General features: G+C 31.2%; 1 long non-coding RNA gene across 1 annotated transcript; it reads right to left on the bottom strand.

Annotated features, from left to right (window-relative positions):
* Positions 1-19,263: 19,263 nt before the first annotated feature.
* On the bottom strand, positions 19,264-21,838 carry LOC146927725 (uncharacterized). Its single transcript, XR_015005814.1, has 3 exons — positions 21,459-21,838; positions 21,343-21,366; positions 19,264-21,106 (listed from the first exon to the last, which is right to left on the bottom strand). It is a non-coding gene; the product is annotated as an uncharacterized LOC146927725 (long non-coding RNA).
* Positions 21,839-21,872: the final 34 nt, after the last annotated feature.

Raw genomic sequence — 21,872 nt, 5'->3', positions numbered from 1 at the left:
CCTCTTGATTCTTTCTTTCTGGTTTGTACATATAATGGTTCTCTTGTATGTTTTTCAACTTGCAAATGTGTATCAATATGCTCTCTAGATTTATCATTTACATGATGTTCCTCCCCTTGATCCATGGGTTACTACTTACTAGCATGGCATCATGAGATTTTAGCCGTTGAACTTCAAATTTTTCTTCCACAAACAACATCCATGAAGATGAAGAATTTGTTTCGGATTTAGCTTCTGACTTCGTGATGGTTAGGGAAGTGACATGTTTCCTCATCGCCTTCAATGGATTAACATGTTCACGTTATACTTGCAGCCAATACAAGAAAATCCTTTTGAGAGATTTTTTAACTAGTCATTTTTTAATTCCTTTAAATAAGTGTTTTTCTTGTAGTGAGCAAAGTGATCATTCATGATTTGATTTTGAATCATGACTACAAAAAATGCATGCAATATTGTTTTAGGTAGTGTAGATTGGGTTGAATATCAAGAAACCATGACACTCATAAAATCAAGAATCAAAAATCATCACCACACTGAGTCTTGGTCGAGGAGTAACAATTACAAAGATAACATGTCTAATCTCTTCACCGCAGTAGCTTTCTTTTGATTTCAAGGGAGGATCCAAGCCACAAGTTGTTTGCACACATGAAACAGTGAGGCCATTGTTGTTAGCAATGGGCTCAAGGAACACAGTGGTATTTGTTGCATACCTCGTCTCTTCTTTGAATCCTTTCTTCCTTGTGTCAACATAATTTGCATGGAATCTAATCAATTGCCAAAACCGTTGTGGGATCTTTTTGCTAATTAAAATGGCCGTGGGATCTCCTCCACCATCCTTCCACATGACCTCACTCGAGGAGGTAGAGTATCTTGATCCCTCAAACGCCATTTAGTCTTCCATCACAGAGGAAATGTAACATATGTCTACATCGTGCAACGCCTCATCAAGATGAACGATTCTCCCACAATTGAAGCATTTGTTGATCCAAAAACAACAAATGAATTGGAAACAATTGTTGTTATCAAGGTCAGAGTTGCGGTTGTGGTCATTGTGGAGTTGTCATGACCAATTTTGCAAGGATGTGTGATCGAGAAAAGTTTTAGAAACCCTGGGAAATCAATCCCTCATCCACTCAGCAAGTGTATATTCATTTTTTGGCCTCACCAATTTATTTTGCTGGAGTTATTTTTGGTATACAATGCTATCATTTTTAGGACTTGTAATGTTTGTTTTGGTCACCATCAAAATTGGTTTTGCTTATATTATTACTTTTTTGGGATTGTCTTTTTTTCGCTGTTTGAGCTATGTGACTAAAACTCAAGTTAAGAATTAGAAAATTGCTCTCTATGCTTCTTTTTTCATTCATCTCAAAAATATCAAAATACCTTCAGCAACAGTTTACTATCGTTTGGTATCCAACGACCGTCAAGTGTCGTTGGTTCCAATGACAGTTAATTGTCACTCTGATATGCAGTCAACAACACTTATTTAGGATTTAGGAACCAGACACAAAACGGCTTGTCTATACACCTGTAACCCATACACTCAATTCTAGAAGCAGTACAACAAATTCAACAACAATACTCGGACATAAGCAACAACATTACATAACCATTCATAATTCAATAATGTTACACCAATTTGACATTGCATTAACTAAACACAAACAATTCAAATTCAACAAAAATTCATCATTACATAAATTTGACAGCATTCTTTTAAAAAAAATTGACAACATATTACACAACGTAATAACAAATAACTTAAAACTCTGTAACTTGACATCAAATCTCTGCCGATAATTTGGACACTTGTAATTGAAACGAACACCGTGATAAAGCTTATTATTTTCATCCGTCTAGAAAAACATGGATGCTACATGCCATCATTATGAAAAATGTCAAGATGACAACTAGTTTTCCAGAGGTCTTTATCCACATCCTCACTTAGTTGTACGCATGGTACCTATACAAATACATGAGAGGCAGTTTGATTTTCATCAAAATGGACAGACTATTCCTTAATCGTCCTCTTTAAAGCTTTGTATCAGACATTAGCTTCAACTATCTCATCCTAAGACATGACTCACTTAACAGAAGTAGATACAAGAACAAATATAAGAATAAAATAAAATGAAAGATACGATAAAATGATTGTAGATTAACCAGAGACATATATTCATATAAAATACGGTGCAATTTTATCCACATAAATTGTTGGTGCTTTGTACACCAAATAAAACATAAAAAGACAAATACTTATATAATGTTAGTGATATATTGGCCAAAAAAATCCGGATACATTATAGACCGCAAAAAATATGTTGGTGCATTATCCAACAAAAAAAAAAATGAACACCAATAGAAAAGGTGTTAAGGCCTATTAGTGAAATTGTTTCTTCATCCTCTTCTATAACTTCAAACTCTTGACCTTCTTCATCTTCAATATAATACGGAATTGGATTGAGTTGATTTGATTCTTTTTTGGTGATTTCTCTACTTTTTCAATATCCATGGGGTCTCATACCAAATATTGTCTATCCAAAAATTCAAATTCTGATGTATCAGCCTCATCATTCTTGTGTAGCTTTAACTCTGCGGACAATGGTGGTATTTGGAAAATTATATTTAAAAAAAGATGAACAAAATGTTTGCAGATTAAGTCAAGGCACGTGGTGTGAGTATTTGGGTTAAATGGTGGACTACCTGAAAGAAAAAAAAAAGTCTCAGATATAGCGATTTTGTGATTTTTCAACTCAACTACAACTTTACTGTAACAAGTTGCAACAATGTGACACATATTCGGTAACGTCAACCAGTTATCTTTGAATGAAATTCCACTACTATTTTGGAGATGGAACAAACCATTAATGATATATTTAAAATAATCCTCAAATCTAAATATTCTCAATAGTCAATCTTATGAATTTTCAACTCATGAATAAGTGTTTTACGAATCATAGGATGACTTTCTTCATGCATGCACATGTGTTGAGCTACAACCCAAAATCTGCAATTACATCGCATTTAACATCCATAATTTTTTTAATATATGGTTTCATGAACAAAGGCATATGATCAATATGGGGTAAATTTGGATTTGGGACTGAAGTAGGCCTTAGAACCGGAGAAGGTGTAGATCAACATGCTCCCACAAATTTGGAACTCGACTAGTCGAAGCCTCATTTGGTGTAGATCTCACTCTTTTTTTGACACCCTTGGTTCTTACCTTTTTTGGAGGTGGAGTCCAATTTCGTTTCTTGAAATGCTAATTGTAGTTGCTTCTTGGATCATCTAAATTGTTTTTGATGATTTTAATTTTGATGCATGATTATATTTTTGTCTTCTTGTCTATGTCTAGTTTCTAAAGCACCTTGTTGATCTAAATCTCTTAATCTCATGTGTCACTCCTTGTTTTTAATCTCTTGTGTTAGAGAATTAGTAATAAGTTGGGTATGTTTTTCTGGTTATTTTTTTACATAAAATCTTGGTTTTTTGAAAGCTTGATTAGAATCAAATATGCTATCATGAAGCTAAAACTATTGAATGAATAAAGTGATTTTCATTGATTATAATAGTTGGTTACACACTTATTTATATGTATATGAGGGCATACAATAAGAAAGCTATGCATGCTGTAGAATATTGAAGCTAAACCCTAAGCTAATTAGGTAACTTGCTGCGCAAGTTATCTTCTTCTTCCTTATTATGTAATAGCCCCCCACAAGCTGGAGGTTGATAAATGTCAATCAAACCCAGCTTGGATAGTAATGTAGCAAAAGGTTGAGGAAGGAGAGGTTTAGTAAAGAAATCAGCCAACTGATCCTGGGAAGAGACAGGAAGAAGCTTCAGAATGCCTGCATGAAGTTTTTCCCTGACTATGTGGCAATCAATGTCCAAATGTTTAGTTCTCTCATGGAAAACTGGATTGGCTGCTATGTGTAAAGCACTCTGGTTATCACAAAACAACACAGGAAGCTTGGAACATTGAACATGTAAATCTCTGAGCAAATAGAGGAGCCACTGAAGTTCACAAGTGGCTGAAGCCAATGCCCTATACTCAGCCTCAGAAGAAGATCTAGATACAGTCAATTGCTTCTTTGTTCTCCAGGAAATCAGTGAATTGCCAAGAAAGAAGCATTGTCCACTAATGGATCTTCTGGAGTCAATACAGCCTGCCCAGTCAGCATCAGAGAAGCCTTGCAAGTGTAAAGAAGAACTTCTGGGAAAATGAAGACCCTTTCCAGGACAACCCTTAAGATACTTGAGAACTCTGAGAGCAGCTTGATGATGAGTCTGAGTAGGTTTAGAAAGAAATTGGCTCAGTTGCTGTGTAACAAAAGTGATATCAGGTCTTGTAGTAGTGAGATACAAAAGCCTGCCCACCAATCTTCTGTAGGAAGAAATATCTTCATAAGGAGGAGAAGCATCATTGTGAAGTTTGATGGAGGGATCTGATGGAGTGGAAACAGGTTTGGAACCAATGGAGCCTGAATCAGATAAAAGGTCTAAGCAGTATTTTCTTTGACACAATGAAATACCAAGCTTAGAGTGAGCAACTTCAAGGCCAAGAAAATATTTAAGTTGACCTAAATCCTTGATTTTGAATGAAGCATGCAGTATGGATTTTTGATATGATCAAATTCAGATAAAGTGTCTCCAGCTAGTATGATATCATCAACATATAGTAGCAACACAGTAAAAGATGATGCAGTTTGTTTAATGAATAAAGAATGGTCAGATGTGGCCTGAATATAATGTTCCTGAAGCAAGACAGAAGTCAACTTCTCATACCATTTTCTGCTTGCCTGTTTGAGGCCATAAAGGGATTTAAGTAGTTTGCATACTTGATTTGGTTTAGAGGATGAAACACCAGGAGGCAATGTCATGTAAACATCCTCTTGCAATTCACCATGAAGAAAGGCATTGTTGACATCAAGTTGATGCAGATGCCAAGAATGGATAGAGGCAAGAGCAAGAACCAATCTAACTGTTGTCATTTTAGCCACTGGTGAGTATGTATCAAAGAAGTCAAGCCCTTCAATCTGGTTATATCCCTTAGCTACCAATCTTGCCTTATATCTTTCAATGGACCCATCTGCATGATATTTAACCCTATATATCCATCTGCAACCAATAGGTTTCACATGCTCTGGTAAATCAACCAACTTCCAAGTACCAGTTGACTCAAGGGCTGAAAGCTCAACTTGCATATTGTCTCCAACACTCAAATTTGTTTGCCTCAGTAAAAGATGTAGGTTCATGATTGGAATGTATGGAAAAAATAAAAGAAGAGTGTTGGTCAGACAGATTATGATGAGAAACATAGTTAGAGATATGATAAGAAGATGCATGAATATTATTACACACATAATCTTGAAGATAAGAGGGAGTGGTTAAATTTCTGGTTGATTTTCTAAGTGGAACAGACTCAGATGGGGTAGGTGAAGGGATATCAGAAGTGTCATGAAAAGAAGGAGGAGGGTCATCAATAATGGGAGGAGGAATGGTAACAGCATCTGATAATGTGGAAATAGGTTTACTAGGAGTAGAAGAAAAATATTCCCATTGGGAAGTGATAGAGTCTGGATTGGTAGGGTAGGGAAGGATGTGTTCATGGAAAATGACATGTCTTGACACAAACACTTCCCTAGAGTGTATGTCTAACAAAGTAAAACCTTTATAACCTGATGTGTAGCCTAGAAAGATGGATTTTCTGGCTCTAGACTGAAGCTTAGTTCTATGTGCATGTAGAGAAGAAGCAAAACATAAACAACCAAACACTTTGAAAGATGAAATATCAGGTAATTGATGGTATAAAACTTGAAAAGGAGATTGATGCTGAAGAACAGGAGTAGTGATTCTGTTAATGAGGAAAACAGCATAAAGAACAGCATAAGACCAGTATGAAGATGGTAATTTGGATTGAAAAAGGAGTGCCCTCCCAACATTAAGAATATGTTGATGTTTTCTCTCAACTCTAGCATTTTGCTGAGGAGTTTCAACACAAGACTTTTGGTGTAAGATGTCATGAGAAGCATAGAAATCATGAATCATGAATTCAGGACCATTATCAGTTCTCACAAATTTAGGGGTAACATGAAATGGTTTTGGATCATGGTTATAAAAGACTTGACATGATGAGAAACTTCTGATTTGGATTTCAGTAAAATGATCCACAAAAACCTACTATGATCATCAACAATTGTTAAAAAATATTTATGACCATGTATGGAAGAAACTGATAGAGGACCCCATATATCAAGATGTAATAGTTCAAAATTGCAAGAAGCATGAGACATACTAGGAGTAAAAGGAATGTGCTTTTGTTTTGCAAAGTGACAAATATCACATGTTGCTTTATTATCATTAGTAATAGAGGGATACAAAGATGACATTTTATCCATTCTTTGATGAGATAAATGTCCCAATCTAAAATGCCAAAGGGCTTTAACAGGAATACAATGACTTGAATTACAAGAAATTGAAGAAACAGATGCACTAGGTGCATTTATTGTACTAGAAATAGAGGGAACAGAAGATAAACTGGAACTGTGAAATTTGTAGAGACCATCATGTTGACTAGCCAAACCAATCATCTTCAGGGATTTCTTGTCCTGTATAATGCATTGATTAGCAGAGAAATGAAACACACAAGATAAAGCATGACACACTTTAGCTACAGAGATAAGATTTAAAGTAAAAGTGGGAGAATATAAGACATTTGTGAGATAAAACTGAGGACTGAAAATGATAGTGCCAGCTTGGGTAAGAGTAACATTGGAACCATTAGTTAAAGTGACATAAACAGGTTTAATGGTGTAAATGGAGTCAAAAAGAGACAATGTGGTGCAAATATGCTCATTAGCACCTGAATCAAGTAACCAAAGTGAAGTATTAGGTAAAGAGCAGGGATTGACATTGAATATACCTGCAGAAGAAGTGGAAGCAATGTGACTGGAATGAATTTGAGGAGAGGCACTTATATGATTGGTGGTGGGGCCAAGAGAAGGATTGGGAGCTGAGGCAAACAAATTTGCTTGTTGAAGCAATAACACAAGTTGATCAATCTTATCCTGAGCCAAACCAGTACCACCAGAAACATTACTAGCATCAGAAGTCTCTGCTGAAGCAGCATTTGCCTGAGATTGAGCAGGAGCTTGATTTTTGTTAGGGAAACCATGTTTTTGGTAACAAAACTCAATTGTGTGATTGTATCTATTGCAGAAAGTGCAATATCTGGAAGAAGGCTTATTGAAAGAGCCTCTACCACGACCTTGTGGTCTTCTTGCATCTGATGCATTAACCAAAGCAGAACCATCTTCAATAGAAGGAAGAGAAGGAATCAACACATTGTTACTCTCTTCTTGAACAACTAAAGAGAAAACCTTGTTCAAAGATGGTAAAGGATCAAGTAAAAGAACTTGAGTTTTCACAACTGAAAACTGATCATTGAGTCCAGTGAGGAACTGAATGATCTGATCCTCCACTCTGTAATTCTTGTTAGTACGCATTGCAGCACAACTACATTGAACAGGGCAAGTGCAACTGAGAAAAGGACGATGAGAATGCAACTCTTCCCATAAAGCTTTCAATTCAGTGAAGTATTCCAAAACAGATCTTGATCCTTGTCTAAGGTTGTTAATGGAGGAACGAAGATTGGCAATTCGAATACGATCAACTTTGGAAAAACGTTCCTTGAGATCTTGCCAAACTTCAAAAGCAGTGTCATGGAAAACAACCGTTTGAGCAATGGAATCAGAAACAGAGGCTATAAGCCATGACTGAACGAGATGATTACAACGTTCCCAAGCGTTTTTGTTGAGATCATCATCATCAAGAACAGGAAGAGTTCCATTGATGAATGAAAGTTTGTTCTTAGCACCAAGAGCACGTTGAATTGACCGGCTCCATGCAAGATAATTGGAACCGTCAAATTTAGGAGAAATCAACACAGAGTGAGGTCCTTCACTCGGATGAACGTAATAGGGAGATTCAGTATCTTGACTAGCTTGTTGATTGCGAACCATGGCGAATCAATGCAAAAACCAGAAATGAAATGGAGAAAAATTGCAACGAATCACGCACAGAAAATGAAGAAAGAAATCTCAATGAAGAAATTGAGAACAAGAACAAGAAGATTCGTGCAAAACAGAGACGAATCAGAGTGAAAATAGAGAAGAAAAGAAGAAATGAGAAAGCTTGAGCTTCAAGCTTCAATGGCGGAAACGGTTAGGAATCAGAAAATGGATCGTAACAAACTCTCTAAGGAGAGAGAAACTGATACCATATCATGAAGCTAAAACTATTGAATGAATAAAGTGATTTTCATTGATTATAATAGTTGGTTACACACTTATTTATATGTATATGAGGGCATACAATAAGAAAGCTATGCATGCTGTAGAATATTGAAGCTAAACCCTAAGCTAATTAGGTAACTTGCTGCGCAAGTTATCTTCTTCTTCCTTATTATGTAATATATGCCCTGCATATTTTGATTAGAATCATTCATTCTCTCGAGTTTGTCATATAAGGTGATTGATTTGAATCAAATTTTATAAAAGGGATAAAAGATTCGAATCATTCATCCCCTCAGGTTATCCTGTAAGTAGACTGATTTAAATCAAATTCTTGCTGATTTGAATCAATCTTCATTTGGAAATCATTTTATCTGAATTAGTGTTCATAGCAATCGACTCAAACTTCATAACATCTCAGATTACATAAATTACATTAATGATTCGATTCATATTTTCTCTAATTCGAATTAAATGCAATTTTTCAATTAAATTTTTAGCCCAAATTATTCACCTATATATAGTGGCTTCCTCTCTTTTTATCATTCATTGAATCAAATAGCAAAAACACTCTAAAGTCTTTTCTCTCTCTCTCTCTCTCTCTCTCTCTCTCTTTCTACAAACTTATTTAGGTTAAACACTTTTTTCTAAAAACACTTATGGGATTTGAGAACTAGATTGTTAGGGTGTTAGAGGATAGCTGTAAGTTTAGTTTAATTCAAGGATATTGATGGAGCATAAATGATCTAAAGAAAAAGAAGAAACTTTTTACCTCCAAGAAAATTGTGGGGTAGTTTATCAAACAATCAAGATTTAAGGGGACTAAAATGAGGTCATAGCAAAGAAGATTTCTTTTGCAAGAAGTTTGAAGGATTGCATGCTAGCCTGATCCGAATACCTTAGGATTCATTCAATTTCAAGGAGCTTGAAAATTGGAGGTATTGGAGTTGTTACATAGTGTAGAAGATTTGGATCGTGGTGATTTTTAAATTATTAAGTGTAAAACCAAACGAACTTTTATTTGATTAAGTCAGATTGTAGAAGTCTCTTTCCTGTGTGATTGAGTAAAAGGAAGTGCAAGGGGACTAGACTACTCTCGATTTGTGAGAGGACCCAATATAATTGTTTTGTGTCTTCTCTCTTCTATTTCTCTCTGTGTTTGATTTTTAAACCGTTACAACTTTATTTCAGACTCTGAACAAACTCTGTTTTGTGTCAGACTCTGAATCGTTTTTTAACAAACACTTAGAAAAAGTTTTGAAAAAATTAACACAATTCAAACTATTGTATCATTCTAAGTGGAAATTCTTATTCTTATATATAAAAATCATTATGAGTAGCATCATTTTTCTATCTTAACCCGTTTCCCACTTTTTTAAGGAATCTTGTTTTAATTTAGATATTATTAGATATTTTGGAGAAATCTTTGCAAAGCACATACCAAAGATTTAGTTTAATTAAATCAGATTTTCTTTAATGAGTTTTTCCAAACCAAACCACATATCATTTTAATTTATTTTTTTAGCAAATATCATTTTAATTTTGTATTCAAGCTTTTATTTCCTTCCACAAATCGGTCCAAACAGACAACAATCAAATCTATTTTTACTATTGTAAGAAACATTTCGCTTTTTAAATTAATTAAATAACTAATGTATCTAGTCGATATTACGTATCAAATACATTAATTATCAAATCAATTTTAAAATATACACCCTCCGGTCACAAATATAAGCAAAAAAACCATATTTTAAATTCATTTAATAAATGATGTATGTGGTCTTTATTGTAGACAACATACATCATTTATTGAATGAATCTAAAATATGGATTTTTGCTTATATTTGTGACCGGATGGTGTATTATATTATTACAACTAGTGCTGTACCCGTGCATACGCACGGGTTGCGCCGTTGGCGCATTTTTTTTTGCCAATGTTTATAATTTAATTTAGGACAATAATATTAAAAGTAGTTTTATTTGTAGATGGGCAAAAAAATTTCAAAAAATCACCATTTCAGGAGAATTATAAATATATACTTGTATAATTCGCACGCTTAAGTGGTTATTAAGTTTTATATAATTAATTATGATATAACTGACCCCACTTATTAAGTTTTCTGGATCCGTCACTGCATAGATCTGCTTTACTACAGACCAAACCACATGCAAGCTCAGTTTATCTGTCATATCTTAGTGAATGTATATAAAATATTTTGACAGGGAGTTAATAAACATATTAATCATTACACACACATAATCAATATTATATTATATCATAACTTAAAGCATTTCATACAAAGTTTTAAACTAAATTTATACATAAAGTCATTTGTATGCTTCAATGAGAAACGACTTAGTATCTAAACACTGAAATATTGTAAATATCATGGCTGGATATAAAGTCCAGCCATGATATATGTAATTGATTAAATAGAGTAAGAAAAAAAAAATTCAATTCAAGACGACTAATAATAGACAAAGGGACAAAAAAAAATTGAAGGTGGACATTGCATTAACATAACAATCAAAAGACATCTCCAATAAAATAGTTAAGCAGGACATATAATTATTGGAGTTGTGACAACGATTGATGGGAACAACGTTAATTGTTTGAAGATGATACTGATATTTGGTAAACATGACACGAAGTGAGACTGCAGTCCTTTGTGAATTTGAATCTAATGATTCCTGGGTAAAAAGCATTTGCTTTGCATAAGCTGTTCCAATCCATTCCTAATTGCACTGTGGAATGTTCATTTTTTAGAAGGAGGACATTAAGAATATAGCAATGTCCATTACCAGTGCAACATTTTAATTCATCATATGAAAACTGTACGACGAAGCGTCCAAACTTGGTAGGGAGAACCTATTAAAAATGTAACGATGAGTTATTTGTCGATAGACTTAAATAGAAGGCAGATAAATTAATATTCAAGAACAGATTGAATGAACAGAGAATAAAACTATGATTAAAGCAAATAGGAAATGTTATAATAACCATTATAGGTTGGTGTAAGTTGGAGTGATGGATATCAACATCAAAGTAGAATGTTTCAGCTGGATCCATACTTCTACTATGATATTTTGGGTAAGTTTTAGGATCTAGAAGTAGTTTGTAGATTGATACTACAAATATGCTTTTCCCATAATATGAGAAAATAATCTCAGCATTTGCAGGTAAATGGTTTCTTTCAATGGATTCTTTCCAACCTTTTGTAAATGTTGGGAAAATTAAAGAATTGTTGAACTTGAGTTCATTTACTTCAGCACCCTTGTTTATGACATGCCATGTTGTGGTTAATTGGTCATAGTATTTGCCAATGTTTATAATATAATTGTTGAGTGTATAAGCAATGCAAAATTGTTAAAATAATTTTATTTGACAGTAAATTTTATTTTTTTGGAAAAAGCAAGATTAGGACAAACTAAACTTATCAAAATTGAATTTCATTGGTAGCTTGGCAAATAAGTAATTGGCAGATTTGTACCCATAATAAGTAAATAATTGGATTGGAAATGATGGAAAGTATTATAAATATTTTTTTCGGTCAACATGAGGGTTAATATTAAGCAAAATTGTTTATATAATTAGGTGAATTTCTGGGAACACAGAGGAAAAGGCAACTTTATTAATCAACATATGTAAATGTGGAGTACACCACTTGATTCGATAGAAATAAAGCTGAGTGAAAACTTGTTTAGAGTATTTGCTCGTAAAAAAAAAATTCTAATCTTATGAAATTTTATTTTATTAGTGCCAACTTGTCACTTTTTCATGCATTTTATTTAAAGATAGTCTAATATCGTTGTATTATAAAAGTTTATCAGAGTTAATTTCATTTGTGACAACTTATCCCGTACATTTGAGTTATTTCTAAGATTTTATAAGTGACAACTTGAGTACAAATATCAACGTTAATTTCATTTGTGACAACTTATCCCGCAAATTTAAGTTATTTCTAAGATTATATAAGTGACAACTCGTTAAACGTATTTGCTCCTAAAAAAACACTTATGTCATATGAAGTTTAACTTTATTAGTGACAACTTATCATTTTTTTCATGCATTTTAATTAAAGAGAGTTTAATATCGTTATATAATAAAAGTTTATCAGAGTTAATTTTATTTGTGATAACTTATCCAGTACATTTGAGCTATTTTTAGGAACTTGTCTTTTTATCAGAGTTAATTCCTTTTGTGACAACTGATCCCGTACATTTGAGCTATTTATAAGATTTTATAAGTGACTTCTCGTTTAGCGTGTTTGCTCATTAAAAAAACTTGTCTGCTATATGTAATTTAACTTTATCAGTGACAACTTATCACTTTTTCAAGCATTTTAGTTAAAGAGAGCTTAATATCGTTGTATAATAAAAGTTTATCCCGTACATTTGAGTTATTTCTAAGATTTTATAAGTGACAACTTGTCTTTTTTATCTGAGTTAATTCTATTTGTGACAACTGATCCCGTACGTTATAGTTATTCCTAAGATTTTATAAGCGACAACTGGTTTAGCATATTAACTCCTAAAAAAAACGTGTATGTCGTATGAAGTTTAACTTTATTAGTGACAACTTATCACTTTTTTCATGCATTTTAGGTAAAGAGAGCCTAATATCGTTGTATAATAAAAGTTTATCAGAGTTAATTTCATTTGTGAAAACTTATCCCGTACAGTTGAGTTATTTTAAAGATTTTATAAGTGACAACTTGTCTTTTTATCAGAGTTAATTCCTTTTGTTACAACTAATCCCGTACATTTGAGCTATTTCTAAGATTTTATAAGTGACAACTCGTTTAGCGTGTTTCCTCCTAAAAAAAACATGTCTGGTGTATGAAATTTAACTTTATTAGTGACAACTTATCACTTTTTTCATGTATTTTAGTTAAAGAGAGCTTAATATCGTTGTATAATAATAGTTTATTAGTGTTAATATGATTTGTGAAAACTCATCCCGTACATTTGAGTTATTTCTAAGACTTTATAAGTGATAACTTGTCTTTTTTATCTGAGTTAATTCCTTTTGTGACAACTGATCCCGTACATTTAAGCTATTTCTAAGATTTTATAAGTGACAACTTGTTTAGCGTGTTTGCACCTAAAAAAAACTTGTTTGTTGTATGAAATTTAATTTTATTAGTGACTACTTATCATTTTTTTCATGCATTATAGTTAAAGAGAGCTTAATATCGTTGTACAATTTATAGTTAAAGAGAGCTTAATATCGTTGTATAATAAAAGTTTATCAAAGTTAATTTCATTTGTGAAAACTTATCCCATACATTTGAGTAATTTCTAAGATTTTATAAGTGACAACTTGTCTTTTAATCTGATTTAATTCCATTTGTGACAAGTGATCCCGTACATTATAGTTATTTCTAAGATTTTATAAGTGACAAATGGTTTAGCGTACTAACTCCTAAAAAAATCGTCTATGTCGTATGAAGTTTAACTTTATTAATGACAACTTATCACTTTTTTCATGCATTTTATTTAAAGAGACCTTAATATCGTTGTATAATAAAAGTTTATCAGAATTAATTTCATTTGTGAAAACTTATCCCGTACATTTAAGTTATTTTAAAGATTTTATAAGTGACAACTTGTTTTTTTATCAGAGTTAACTCCTTTTGTGACAACTGATCCCGTACATTTGAGCTATTTCTAAGATTTTATAAGTGACTTCTCGTTTAGCGTGTTTGCTCATTAAAAAAACTTGTCTGCTATATGTAATTTAACTTTATCAGTGACAACTTATCACTTTTTTCATGCATTTTAGTTAAAGAGAGCTTAATATCGTTGTATAATAAAAGTTTATCAGAGTTAATTTTATTTGTGAAAACTTATCCCGTACATTTGAGTTATTTCTAAGATTTTATAAGTGGCAACTTGTCTTTTTTATCTGAGTTAATTCCATTTGTGACAACTGATCTCGTACATTATAGTTATTTCTAAGATTTTATAAGTGACAACTGGTTTAGCATATGAAGTCCAAAAAAAAAAAACGTGTATGTCGTATGAAGTTGAACTTTATTAGTGACAACTTATCACTTTTTTCATGCATTTTAGTTAAAGAGAGCTTAATATCGTTGTATAATAAAAGTTTATCAGAGTTAATTTCATTTGTGAAAACTTATCCCGTACATTTGAGTTATTTTAAATATTTTATAAGTGACAACTTCTCTTTTTATCAGAGTTAATTCCTTTTGTGACAACTGATCCCGTACATTTGAGATATTTCTAAGATTTTATAAGTGACAGCTCGTTTAGCGTGTTTGCTCCTAAAAAAATTTGTATGTTGTATGAAATTTAACTTTATTAGTGACAACTTATCACTTTTTTCATGCATTGTAGTTAAAGAGAGCTTAATATCGTTGTATAATAAAAGTTTATCAAAGTTAATTTCATTTGTGAAAACTTATCCCATACATTTGAGTAATTTCTAAGATTTTATAAGCGACAACTTGTTTTTTTATCTGATTTAATTCCATTTGTGACAACTGATCCCGTACATTATAGTTATTTCTAAGATTTTATAAGTGCATGAAAAAAGCGATAAGTTGCCACTAATATCTTAAGCGCATTAACTCCTAAAAAAAACGTCTATGTCGTATGAAGTTTAACTTTATCAGTGACAACTTATCACTTTTTTCATGCATTTTATTTAAAGAGAGTTTAATATCGTTGTATAATAAAAGTTTATCAGAGTTAATTTCATTTGTGAAAACTTATCCCGTACATTTAAGTTATTTTAAAGATTTTATAAGTGACAACTTGTTTTTTTATCAGAGTTAACTCCTTTTGTGACAACTGATCCCGTACATTTGAGCTATTTCTAAGATTTTATAAGTGACTTCTCGTTTAGCGTGTTTGCTCATTAAAAAAACTTGTCTGCTATATGTAATTTAACTTTATCAGTGACAACTTATCACTTTTTCATGCATTTTAGTTAAGGAGAGCTTAATATCGTTGTATAATAAAAGTTTATCAGAGTTAATTTTATTTGTGAAAACTTATCCCGTACATTTGAGTTATTTCTAAGATTTTATAGGTGGCAACTTGTCTTTTTTATCTGAGTTAATTCAATTTGTGACAACTGATCCCGTACATTATAGTTATTTCTAAGATTTTATAAATGACAACTGGGTTAGCATATTAACTCCTAAAAAAACGTGTATGTCGTATGAAGTTTTACTTTATTAGTGACAACTTATCACTTTTTTCATGCATTTTAGTTAAAGAGAGCTTAATATCGTTGTATAATAAAAGTTTATCAGAGTTAATTTCATTTGTGAAAACTTATCCCGTACATTTGAGTTATTTTAAAGATTTTATAAGTGACAACTTGTCTTTTTATCAGAGTTAATTCCTTTTGTGACAACTGATCGCGTACATTTGACATATTTCTAAGATTTTATAATGGACAGCTCGTTTAGCATGTTTGCTCCTAAAAAACTTGTCTGCTGTATGAAATTTAACTTTATTAGTGACAACTTATCACTTTTTTCATCCATTGTAGTTAAAGAGAGCTTAATATCGTTGTATAATAAAAGTTTATCAGAGTTAATTTCATTTGTGAAAACTTATCCCGTACATTTGAGTTATTTTAAAGATTTTATAAGTGACAACTTGTCTTTTTATCAGAGTTAATTCCTTTTGTGACAACTGATCCCGTACATTATAGTTATTTCTAAGATTTTTTAAGTGACAGCTGGTTTAGCATATTAACTCCTAAAAAAAGCGTGTATGTCGTATGAAGTTTAATTTTGTTAGTGATAACTTATCACTTTTTTCATGCATTTTAGTTAAAGATAGCTTAATATCGTTGTATAATAAAAGTTTATCAGAGTTAATTTCATTTGTGAAAACTTATCCCGTACATTTGAGTTATTTCTAAGATTTTATAAGTGACAACTTGTCTTTTTTATCTAAGTTAATTCCATTTGCGAGAACTGATCCCGTACATTATAGTTATTTCTTAGATTTTTTAAGTGACAACTGGTTTAGCCTATTAATTTCTAAAAAAGACGTCTATGTCGTATGAAGTTTAACTTTATTAGTGACAACTTATCACTTTTTTCATGCATTTTAGTTAAAGATAGCTTAATATCGTTGTATAATAAAAGTTTATCGGAGTTAATTTCATTTGTGAAAACTTATCCCGTACATTTGAGTTATTTTAAAGATTTTATAAGTGACAACTTGTCTTTTTATCAGAGTTAATTCCTTTTGTGACAACTGATCCCGTACATTTGAGATATTTCTAAGATTTTATAAGTGACAGCTCGTTTAGCGTGTTCGCTCCTAAAAAAATTTTGTCTGCTGTATGAAATTTAACTTTATTAGTGACAACTTATCACTTTTTCATGCATTTAAGTTAAAGAGAGCTTAATATCTTTGTATGATAGAAATTACGGTGCAAATAATAGGAATATCGTTATAGTGATATCATGTTGATTTTTTTATATGTCATTGAAAGAAGATATTCTGCGTTGAATGTTATTTAATATGTCGATAAAAAAAATTATTTCATCAATGACCACTTAACAAAAATTATTTTATCGATGGTAGTTTGTATCATTCTTATAATTTGTATCTCTAATCAGAGTTAATTTCATTTGTGAACTTATCCCGTGCATTTGAGTTATTTCTAAGATTTTATAAGAGACAACTTGTCTAGCGTATTTTCTCCTCAATAAAATTTGTATTCTGTATGAAATTTAACTTTATTAGTGACAACTTATCCGTTTTTTCATGCATTCTTCTTAAACAGGGTTTAATATCGTTGTATAATAAAAGTTATGGTCTAGATAATAGGAACATTATTATAGTTATATCATTGTTTTTTTATATATCAGTGAAAAAGATACTCTACATTGAATATTATTTAATATATCTATGAAAAATATCATTTTATCAGTGCCCCCTCAACAAAGTTTATTTTATCAATGACAGCTTGTCTCTTTTAAGTGAGTTAATTTCATTTGTGACAATTTATCCCGTACATTTGAGTTATTTCTAAGATTTTATAAGTGACAACTGGTTTAACATATTAACTCCTAAAAAAACGTGTATGTCTTATGAAGTTTAACTTTATTAGTGACAACTTATCACTTTTTTCATGCATTTTAATTAAAGATAGCTTAATATCGTTGTATAATAAAAGTTTATCAGAGTTACTTTAATTTGTGAAAACTTATCCCGTACATTTGAGTTATTTTAAAGATTTTATAAGTGACAACTTGTCTTTTTATCAGAGTTAATTCCTTTTGTGACAACTGATCCCGTACATTTGAGATATTTCTAAGATTTTATAAGTGACAGCTCGTTTAGCGTGTTCGCTCCTAAAAAAAACTTGTCTGCTGTATGAAATTTAACTTTATTAGTGACAACTTATCACTTTTTCATGCATTTTAGTTGAAGAGAGCTTAATATCTTTGTATGATAGAAATTACGGTGCAAATAATAGGAATATCGTTATAGTGATATCATGTTGATTTTTTTATATGTCATTGAAAGAAGATATTATACGTTGAATGTTATTTAATATGTCGATAAAAAAAATTATTTCATCAATGATCACTTAACAAAAATTATTTTATTGATGGTAGTTTGTATCTCTTATCAGAGTTAATTTTATTTGTGAAACTTATCATGTGCATTTGAGTTATTTCTAAGATTTTATAAGAGACAACGTATTTTCTCCTCATTAAAATTTGTCTTCTGTATGAAATTTAACTTTATTAGTGACAACTTATCCGTTTTTTCATGCATTCTTGTTAAAGAGGGTTTAATATCGTTGTATAATAAAAGTTATGGTCTAAATAATAGGAACATTATTATAGTTATATCATTGTGTTGTTTTATATATCTGTGAAAAAGATACTCTACATTGAATATTATTTAATATATCTATGAAAAATATCATTTTATCAGTGGCCGCTTAACAAAGTTTATTTTATCAATGACAACTTGTCTCTTTTAAGTGAGTTAATTTCATTTGTGACAACTTAACTCGTGCATTTTGCGTTATTTCTATAATTTTATAAATGAAAACTTATCTAGCGTATCCGCTCCTAAAAAAAACTTGCATTATGTTTGAAATAATATTATTTTATCAATCACTTAACAATTTTTTTTTATCCATGACTGTTTGTCTCTTTTATCAGAGTTAATTTAATTTGTGAACTTATTTTGTGCATTTGAGTTATTTCTAAGATTTTATAAGGGACAACTTCTCTAGCGTATTTTCTCCTCAATAAAACTTGTCTTCCGTATGAAATTTAACTTTATTAGTGGCAACTTCTCGCTTTTTTCATGCATTTTTGTTAAAGAGAGTTTAATATCGTTGTATAATAAAAGTTATGGTATAAATAATAGAAACATTGTTATAGTTACATCATGTTTTTTTTTAATATATCACTGAAAGAAGATACTCTACATTGAATATTATTTAATATATCTATGAAATTCCACGTTAAAAACAACCTTTGGGTAATTAGTTACTTTAATCCTTGAATAGGAAATGAGTCGTCTCTTTAGCCTCTGAATGCAGATAAATTACAAAATAGTCCTTAAACGTAGATTCTGTTAGTCAATTTAGTCCCTGAATGTAAACTTCGTTAGTCAATTTGGTCCTTGAATGTAAACTTCGTTAGTCACTTTAGTCCCTGAAATTGACTAACAAAGTCAACATTCAGAGACTGTTTTGCAATTTATCTGCATTCAGAAATTAAAGTGATTACTTCGTTCTTGTTCAGAGACTAAAGTGACTAATTTGTCACAATCTTTTGATAACCCCCATTAAAAAATCTTTTTTGTCCATTTTTATCACCTCTCTCACCTCGACTTTTTACCAAACAAACTATTTTTTTTTGTCTTTACTACTGTCTCTCCCACGTGAAAACTGCCCAAAGCATCACTACTCACTCCTTCCAATATTCAATTTCACATCACATTTACTTTGTAATTATTTCTTATTTTTTATTGTGAAAAGTCTCATTCATCTTTGGTAATTGGTACTACTCTCTCACGTGAAGTACATCAGCCTCCCATCACTCTTTTTTAATTTTTATCTATTAGTCTCTCTCTTGTAAGTGAAGAGAGCAAGAGTTCTACCACTCACAATAGTTTTTGGGCCGGGTATAACAATAGATCAAGCCCAATTAATAATAAACCCTAGTCTGTTTTGTATATTGTGTTGACAGTTTCAACTCTCAATTTTTCTCAAACGGCTGCCGCATCCTGTCTCCAACACAAACCCTCATTTGTTAATTTTTTTCTCTCTCTCTTCAGGAATCAACATGAGAAGCTCTCCTTGTGTAAAATAACCCTAGCCGCCGAATCACTGCTCACAACCTCCTTAATCCATTTCCGACTGCCTCTGGCTAATCTTCATCTATTTCTTCTCCTCTATTATTTTATTAAGTTTATTTTCAGATCATATAAATTTGTAAACATCTCAACCAACACTTTCACAGCTAGATCTCGGACAACATAGACAATATTTTGAAAAATCATCATCTAAAAAAACTTTCCTCCATCTCCTCTACAAAACCCACAAAAAAGATCTGAACTCGGAATTCCTTTTTTCCGGCCACCACCGTGTGTTATCGTCTGAAAAATCAGTGTCTTCATCAAGGTCAAGTTCTGGCCATCTTTGCATTACATGCAACATCAACAAACAACAGCAGCAACAACAACAATCAAAAGATGGAATTTGATATGGTTGTAAGACTTGTTTGTAGATCAATGAATCTATTTTAACTTCTTTAGATCTGATACTAATGGTATTTTTTTTGGTAATATTCTTCTATTGAATTCTTCCTTTTTCTTTTTTTGAAAATTCAATGAAGAATTCTTTTCACGTTTTTTTTTATACGATAGAAGACTTTTTTTTTTTAACTTCAAAAAAAGGACTTTTCTTATCAAGTTTTTTATTTTTATTTTAAGTATAAATAGATGACACTTTTCTTGAACCCAAATCATAAAGATTTGATTTTTAATACAATAAAAAGATATTATAAGATCTGGTGTATTGATTTTCTATTAACCCATGTCTGTATTTATTTTCTTATCTCGTTTTTTTTTTCCTACACTCTTTGTAAAAAAAAATATTTTTGTTTCTATTATTTGTTTTATGCTTTGACAAAAAAACATAAATCAAAAATATGTTGTTGATAAAAAAAACTCATCAAATCAAATTAAGTGGGCTTAATTTGGGTCTTCATATTTTTCAAAATTGTAGAGATTTACAATACCATGAGTCTTACCAGTGTGATATTCTTTCCCATTTTACACAATAATAATAATATTAAAATTAAAAAAAGGTAAATCTATAATTTGTTACCCATTGCTTTTAATAAAAATTTCTTTCATGGTGGTATTCAATTTAGAAAACTCTTTATTATGACCTTTCCCATCCAGATTCGCACACTTGATACGTTTACAAATCTCTTTTTTTTTTTTCCCTTTTATCTTGCTACTTCAATGATTCATTCATATAATCACAACAAATAAGATTGCTATTTCTTTTGATATTTGTACTCATCTTCCTTCTCTTGTTGTTTTTACTCTTGCAAAAATATAAAGACATAACTTTATTATAATTTGGATATGAATGTTATTTGGTATACTTTAAAGTAGAGTTTGTTATGTTTGTGAAGTTGAAAAAAAACTAAATTATCTTTATTTAGTTTAAGATGATGATATGAAGGGCATAAAGAAGGAAGAAGTCAAGTTTGCAAAGTGAAAAAAAAAAAAAAAATTGTTCTTGTTACCCTCCATTTTCTTTACATTTCCTGCAAAATAAGAAAATGATTAAAAATACAGAGTAGATGATGAAACATACATGATATACATATAAATTGTATCTACTTTTTTTCCTATTGCAATTTATTGGCTTTGTATTTTCTTTTTCTTTCTTCATTTCAAAACAAAAAATGAAGGGAAACGTTCTATGTATTTTTTTTCTTCCAATAAAAATGAGGAAAAAGTAATAGTGGAGAAATACACATTATAAATGTTGTTTGTATACCTTGATGATGTCATAGTCATTTAGCTGAAGAAAAAAATGAAGAAAAAAAGAAGCTGTAGTCAGTTTACATGTTGATATGAAGAAAAAAAAATATTAAGAAGAAGAGTTATTGTTACCTTCCTGTGTTCTCCTTTACACTTAAACCTTCGTCCATCAAAAGAGGAATCTCTGCATAATAAGAGAAGAAAATGAAGATTAGAAACAGGGAGAAGATTGAAATAAAAATAAGAACAGGTGAGAGAGAAAGATCAATGTTTGAAATGGGCTGTTGAATATTGTATATAAAAGTGTTTTGAGAATAAATAAAATGAGTTTGAATTTGAATTTCAAATTTAAGAGCCAAAAGTTTGTACTAAAGCAATAAGTTTTGAAATTCAAATTTGGAAGAGGAAAGAAAGTGTGGGAACGTTTGTGTTTTGAAAAGCTTTTGGGAAGAAAAAGTTTTGCCACTTGTCAAACACAAAACGAACCCACTTGTCAAGCAAAGCTGCAGCCAAATGGCGCACACACAGGCAGCCAGATGTCAAGCT

This window comes from Medicago sativa, chromosome 4 (genome assembly GCF_051527215.1).
Source record: "Medicago sativa cultivar Bolivia chromosome 4, Bolivia_mono, whole genome shotgun sequence".
In the NCBI taxonomy this organism is placed as follows: Eukaryota; Viridiplantae; Streptophyta; class Magnoliopsida; order Fabales; family Fabaceae; genus Medicago; species Medicago sativa.
Note: the sequence above shows the minus strand (reverse complement) of the source record. Positions and strands in the feature narration are given on the sequence as shown.